The sequence below is a fragment of the Rhinopithecus bieti genome, unplaced genomic scaffold, assembly GCF_001698545.2.
Source record: "Rhinopithecus bieti isolate Rb0 unplaced genomic scaffold, ASM169854v2 scaffold_13317, whole genome shotgun sequence".
Taxonomy (NCBI): Eukaryota; Metazoa; Chordata; class Mammalia; order Primates; family Cercopithecidae; genus Rhinopithecus; species Rhinopithecus bieti.
Genome location: NW_016807516.1, coordinates 1635042 through 1641907, shown reverse-complemented (window position 1 = coordinate 1641907; position 6866 = coordinate 1635042). Strand labels below are relative to the sequence as shown.

At 49.3% G+C, this 6866-nt stretch overlaps 1 long non-coding RNA gene across 1 annotated transcript in view; it reads left to right on the top strand.

Moving 5' to 3' along the window:
- Window positions 1–35: 35 nt before the first annotated feature.
- LOC108536097 (uncharacterized) overlaps window positions 36–6866 on the top strand; it is a 10190-nt gene continuing 3359 nt past the window's right edge. Inside the window, exons 1-2 of the long non-coding RNA XR_001887414.1 lie at window positions 36–146; window positions 4879–4990. This is a non-coding gene — a long non-coding RNA (uncharacterized LOC108536097). The remainder of the gene's footprint in view (window positions 147–4878; window positions 4991–6866) is intronic.

Genomic DNA, 6866 nt, shown 5'->3' with positions numbered 1-6866 from the left:
CGCCGCGCAGGCGCCGGGCGGGCTGGACGCGGCCCCGGGGTACCTGGCCGGGCGGGGTAGCAGCGCGGGGCGCCCTTGCGGCGGGGAGACGGGGGGCGGCTACCCTCCGGCGTTCTGCGGAGGACAGCAGCGACCGCCAAGGCTCAGTGAGTCCCCGCACTAGCGCGGCACCTGGCACTTGGCGGGGCCGAACCAACGAATGAGTGAATTTGCCCAGGGTCGCGCCTTCTGAACCCACTGACTCTTTCCTTGCCTCGGTCCTGCCCTCAGGACCTGATTCCTCGAATCACTCCCTCCTGCCCTCAGGGAGTGATTCCTCGAATCACTCCCTACTGCCCTTCCTCACTATCTCCCTCCCAGCTCATATCCTCCCTGCCCTTTCCTCATTCGCTTCTTCACTCTCATTCTCCCTTCCCTCTCGTTACTTCCCTCCCTGTCTTAAACGCCATTCGCATCCTCCCTCACTCATTCACTCCCTCCCTCTCTCCCCCCGCACCCCCTCCCTCTCTCATTCCCTTTCCCTCCCTCCTTCACTCTTGTTCTCCCCTCCCTCTCTCATTCCTTCCTTCCTTGTCTCACTTCCCCCCCCTTTTCCTCCCTCCCTCTCTACCCCCTCCCATTGCCTCCCTCCCTCTTTGATTCCCTTGTTTCCCCCTCCCCTCCTTTACTCGTTCCCTTCGTCACGCACTCATTCCCTCCCTCCCGCGCCTGCTCCTTCCCGGCTCTCTCCGCGGTCGGTGCCGCTGAAGGTAGCGCGCCCCCTGCGGGATATCGGGGAGAATCGCCGAACACCGCCAGGATGAACAGGTGCTAGTTTGTGTGCCCGTTCCTTTACTGAGATTTTGCAGTAAATCTAATTCCCAATCTTAAAGCCTGGTCCCAGAGGTCCGTGCGCGGCTCTTGGCATTCATTTTTCTCCACCTCACTTCCAAGCGCATCCCATCCTCCAAGGCGTATCCGTAACGGCTGCGCCCAAGGCTTAGAGCCACAGAGCCTCCTGATGGGATAAGATTGGTGTGTCCCACACTGTGGTTTTGAGACGGACTGTGAAGGGTGGAGAAAGTGGTGCGGGGAAGATATGGCTGGAGATGGCTCATGGTTAAAAAGAAAGGTGGGGCCGGGCGTGGTGGCTCGTGCGTGTAATCCCAACACTTTGGGAGGCTGAGACAGGCGGATCACGAGGTCAGGAGATCAAGACCATCCTGGTCAACATGGTGAAACCCCATCTCTACTAAAACACACACACACAAAAACTAGCTGGTCATGGTGGCGCCCACCTGTATTCCCAGCTACTCGGAAGCCTGAGGCAGGAGAATCGCTTGAACCCGGGAGGTGGAGGTTGCAGTGAGCCGAGATCGCTCTGGTGACAGAGCGAGACTCCGTCTCAAAAAAAAAAAAAAAAAAAAAAAATGGTGGAAAGGGAATGTAAAAGGAAGAAAACAGATGAAAGAGAATTGCTGTCCTGGCTGAGTCCAGAGAAATAACTGAGGGTCCCAGACAAGGATCAGGTGAACAGGATTGGCCTCCAGAGGCAGAGGTTCCAAATGCGAGTGGGCTTCCTCCTAGAAAGGCTTTCTGGAGGAGACCCCCCTACTGTGTAACAGAGGAGGACTTTGGGAGTAAGAAAAGCATTCCATGAAGGGGACAGTGTCAGCAAACGCGTGGAGGTGAGATCCTTCAAAGTGAGTGGTATGCAGGTTTCCAGGATACCTCCTGGAATTTTCATAATTCCAGTGGATTTTTGAGCCTGAAGGGAAGGTTGGAGAGCAGACCCTGCCCTCTGGAGGCTAGACTTAGCCCTGATGGCACCCTTTAGCCAGGGTGGACAGATGCCAACCTGGTGGAGAGGAAGACTAAGTAGGGAGCCAGCCATAGTGCCTGGTCTCAGACAGGCAGGGAGTGAAGACGGGAGTGAAGCGGGCTAGAAACCTGGGAAGGAAGCAGCTTCCCAGTATAAATCCAGTGATGTGTAAAGATTGAGCCCAGGAGATGGGTGGGGAAGTAGGCCCACCCTGGCTACACGGGATCCAGAGCAAGAGCAGGTTTGGGGAAAGATGAGGCCCAGCTTGGCCTCAGGTAGGGGAAGACTGATCTCCAAGGCCCAATGGGACCAGGTGTAAGGGTGGACCCAGAGAGGAGAAGAAAAGGAGTCCTGGGGCAACAACAAGGAGGCCACTGTGGTCTGAATGTTGGTACCCCCAAAATTCCTATGTCGGAACTGAATCCTCAGTGTGATACTATTATAAAGTAGGGCCTTTGGGAGGGGTTTAGGTCATGAGGGTGAAGTCACTATGGGATCAGTGTATAAAAGAGGTTTGAGGGAGTTCATCCCCTACTTTTGCCAGGTGAGGACGCTGTAATAAGCACCATCTTCAAGGCAGAGAATTGGCTGGGCGCAGTGGCTCACGCCTGTAATCCCAGCACTTTGGGAAGCCGAGGCGGGCGGATCACAAGGTCAGGAGATCGAGACCATTCTAGCTAACACGGTGAAACCCCGCTCTACTAAAAATACAAAAAATTAGCCAGGCATGGTGGTGGGCACCTCTAGTCCCAGCTACTCAGGAGGCTGAGGTAGGAGAATGGCATGAACCTGGGAGGCAGAGCTTACAGTGAGCCGAGATCGCGCCACTGCACTCCAGCCTGGGCAACAGAGTGAGACTCCGTCTCAAAAAAAAAAAGAAAGGCAGAGAATGTATCCCTCACTAGACACTGGGGCTTTTTTCTGAAGACTACTGTGTCATATAAAATTTATATTAAATAAATTGATATGCTTTTCTCTTGTTAATCTGTCCTTTGTTAGAGGGGTGTCAACCAGGAACCTTGTGATAGGTGAGGAAAAAATATTACCTTTCTCCCTACTCTTTCTGGCACCCAGCAAACAAATGGGGTGGCAAAGACACCCCACTTGGGACAACTGGCAAAAGGTAAGCATTCTTCCCAAGGTCGACTGTCCCAGATCACTGCCTGTAGTACTCAGCTGAGAGTAGAAGGTAAAAACTTCTTGTCCCTTCCTTTCCAAATTCAAATTAGCAGAAGAAAATATTGTGTCTGCATTGTGACTCTTGCTTACATTTGTTTTAGGGGTAACCGTTTGTTATTGATCCTTTCCTCCCAGGCACAGCTACCTCTTTCCTGTTTGTTTTGTTTGTGTCCTGAGAGCTTGGCTTTATGACCAGTGAGAATATTCTCCCCGATCTCTGAATAGGCAGTGGGTGCAAGTGACAGCTTGCTTTAGGACAGCTTGCATTAGGGGTGCAAGTAACAGCTTGCATTATTACAAACTCCTCTGTCCTGGTCAGAAAAAGAGAAGGTTCGTTTTTTGTTTGTTTGGTTGGTTTTTGTTTTGTTTTAATATCTTCCTTTTTCACCGAAGCTGGAGTGCAGTGGCATGGTAGCATGATCTTGGCTTACTGCAACTTCTGCGTCCTGGGCTCAAATGATTCTTCTGCCTCAGCCTCCTGAGTAGCTGGGGCTACAGGTGCACACTACCTCACCCAGGTAATTTTTTTTTGTATTTTTAGTAAAGAGGGGGATTCACCATGTTGTGCAGGGTGGTCTCTCTTTTTTCTTTTTTTTTCTTCAATTGTTTTCTGAGACAGAGTCTTGCTCTGTCACCCAGGCTGGAGTGCAATGGTGGAATCTCGGCTCAGCCGCCCAAGTGGCTGGGCTTACAGGCACCTGCCACTCTGCCCGGCTAATTTCTGTATTTTTAGTGAAGACAGGGTTTCACCATGTTAGTCAGGCTGGTCTCGAACTCCTGACCTCAGGTGATCTGCCTGCCTTGGCCTCCCAAAGTGCTGGGATTACAGGCGTGAGCCACTGCGCCTGGCCTCTTTTGTTTTTAAGATACAGGGTCTCACCCAGGCTGGTCAGGAACTCAATCCACCTGTCTCAGCCTCCCAAAGTGCTAGGATTACAGGCATGAAGGACCACGCCCGGCCAAAGACAAGGTTCTGAACCTTCTCTTTTTCTGACCATGACAGAGGAGTTTGTAATAAGTGGGCCTAGTCCATAAGGGGTTTTTGTTGTCTCAATATTCATTAGTGTTATAGATGAGCCAGTCCATGACTGGAGACGTGACACTGTTCTGTACGAGACGACATCCTTAGTCACCTGTGTCAATAAAGGTGACTTCTGGCTGGGCACGGTGGCTCACACCTGTAATCCCAGCACTTTAGGAGGCTGAGGCGGGCAGATCACAAGTTCAGGAGTTAGAGACCAGCCTGACCAACATAGTGAAACCCCATCTCTACTAAAATTACAAAAAAATTAGCCAGGCATGGTGGCCCATGCCTGTAATCCTAGCTACTTGGGAGGCTGAGGCAGGAAAATCAGTTGAATCTGGGAGGCAGAGGTTGCAGTGAGCCAAGATCGCGCCACTGTACTCTAGCCTGGGTGACAGAGCAAGACTCCATCTCAGAACAAAACGAAACAAAAAAAACCAAAAGTGCCTTCTTTCTTTTGAATGTCTTTGCAAATAGTATGGATTTGAGAGTGCTGAATCTTTGTGCACCCTCTTTGGAGGGTGTCTTTCTTTCTCTTTTTAAGAGACAGGGTCTCGCCCAGACTGCTCAGGAACTCCTGGCCTCAGGTGGTCCTCCCACTTTGACTTCCCAGAATGCTGAGATTACAGGCATGACCCATTGTGCCCAGCCTTGAGGATGTCTCTTTTGTCCATGGTTAAGTCATAAAATGCTTATTGGTTTTGGTTCTGAGTTGCTTGGTAGGTACCTTTGGTTTACAAGAAGAAAAGTGGTGGGTGGGCAGGGTGGTGGTAGGGAAGAGTGTTCAGTACTGCCAGGAATATGTACTATCTGTTCTGGCTGAAAACTGATAATGAGATATTTGAAAAGAATTTTTTTTTCTTTTTTTTTACAGCTCTATGATCAGAAGATGGCATAATCAGGGCTGGGCACAGTGGCTCAGTGCCCAGCGGGGATTATGCCTGTAATCGCAGCACTTTGGGAGGTTGAGGCGAGTGGATCACAAGGTCAGGAGTTCGAGACCAACCTGGCCAAGATGGTGAAACCGTATCTCTACTAAAAATACAAAAAAATTTGCTGGGTGCAGTGGCAGGCACCTGTAATCCCAGCTACTTGAGAGGCTGAGGCAGGAGAATCACTTGAACTCGGAGGGCGGAGGCTGCAGTGAGCCGAGATCACACCACTGCACTCCAGCCTGGGCAACAGAGTGAGACTCTGTCTCAAAAAAACAGAAAAGAAGATAGCGTAATTGGAAGTTGATATTCTCTCTATTGGATCCTGCTTCTCCCTTGGGGTCTTCTTGGTCACCTAAAGCCCCTCTTCTGGAGTCCCTGCCCTCTACCGGCTCTGCCTCCTGCTTCCTTTCCGTATTGCCATGATTTTTGCTAAGGATAATGGACAACTTCATTGGGTTCTTTGGGAAACTTGCAATCTCCCCAAACAAGCCCCTCTGAGATTTCTCCTTTCCAGTTGCTTTTGCTCCCCTTTCCTCCTTTTGCCACCTTTGATATTTCCTCCAATTTCCTTGATTCCTTTGATATGTCCCCATTCAGGCCACTCTGGCCTTCTATCCAACCTGCTAGAACTTTTTCCACTTCAGCACTTCAGTCACTTAAACATTAGGGCTCCCTCCCCTAAAGGGACTCAAAATCCTGCAAAAACAACCATCTAAGGATAAAAGAGAAAAAATGTAACTGTTTGGAAACTGGGCAAATGAAAACTCTTTTTAAAGTCTTTTTTTTGGGGCCAGGTGTGGTGGCTTACCCCTGTAATCCCAGCCCTTTGGGAGGCTGAGGTGGGCAGATCACAAGGTCAGGAGTTTGAGACCAGCCTGGCCAATATGGTGAAACCCGTCTCTCCTAATAATACAAAAAAAATTAGCCAGGTGTGGTGACACACGCCTGTAGTTCCAGCTACTTGGGAGACTGAGGCAGGAGAATCGCTTGAACCCAAGAGGCAGAGGTTGCATTGAGCTGAGATTGGACCACTGCACCAGCCTGGCAATAGAGCAGGAAGACTCCATCTCTTTTAAAAAAAAAAAGTACATAGAGAGAGAGAGAGAGAGAGAGACTGAGGAACCAGTGAGTTTGTGTTACTGTGTTTTACTGACTCATAACTACCATTTTGGAATGAAAGCTATAAGATATTTGTGTTTTTATGTTTATGTGTTTATATTTGTGTATATGTATGTATGTATGTTTGAATATTATATATATCCATATTCAGTATTACTAACTGAATTATTATTATTGGTTTTTTTTGAGGAGTGCAGTGACACTATCTCAGCTCACTGCAACCTCCGCCTCCCAGGTTCAAGCGATTCTCCTGCCTCAGCCTCCTGAGTAGCTGGGACTACAGGTGCGAGCTACCATGCCCAGCTAATTTTTGTATTTTTAGTAGAGACGAGGTTTCACCATGTTGGCCAGGATTGTCTCGATCTCCTGATGTAGTGATCTGCCCACCTCGGCCTCCCAAAGTCTTGGGATTACAGTGAGTCACTGCACCTGGCCTAAATTTTTTAAATCCCTTAAAGGAGTTCTATTCAAATTGTACCCTCCTTTGAAGATGTCTGTTTTGTCTGTGGTGTCATAAAAGGATTTTTGGTCTTAGAGGGAGGTAAATGAGCATTCATACAAGCTAAATATTACCAAAATTTTAAGAAAAATAGAAACTAATCCAAACGCTTTTTAGTTTACATGATCTGGGATATTTAGTAAATGAAGCTAGTTTGAAAATTGATGGGACTAGGCCGGGCGCAGTGGTTCATGCCTGTGGGAGGCGAAGACAGGCGGATCATGAGGTTAGGAGATCAAGCCCATCCTGGCTAACATGGTGAAACCCCATCTCCCCTAAAAATACAAAAAATTGGCCGGGCGCGGTGGC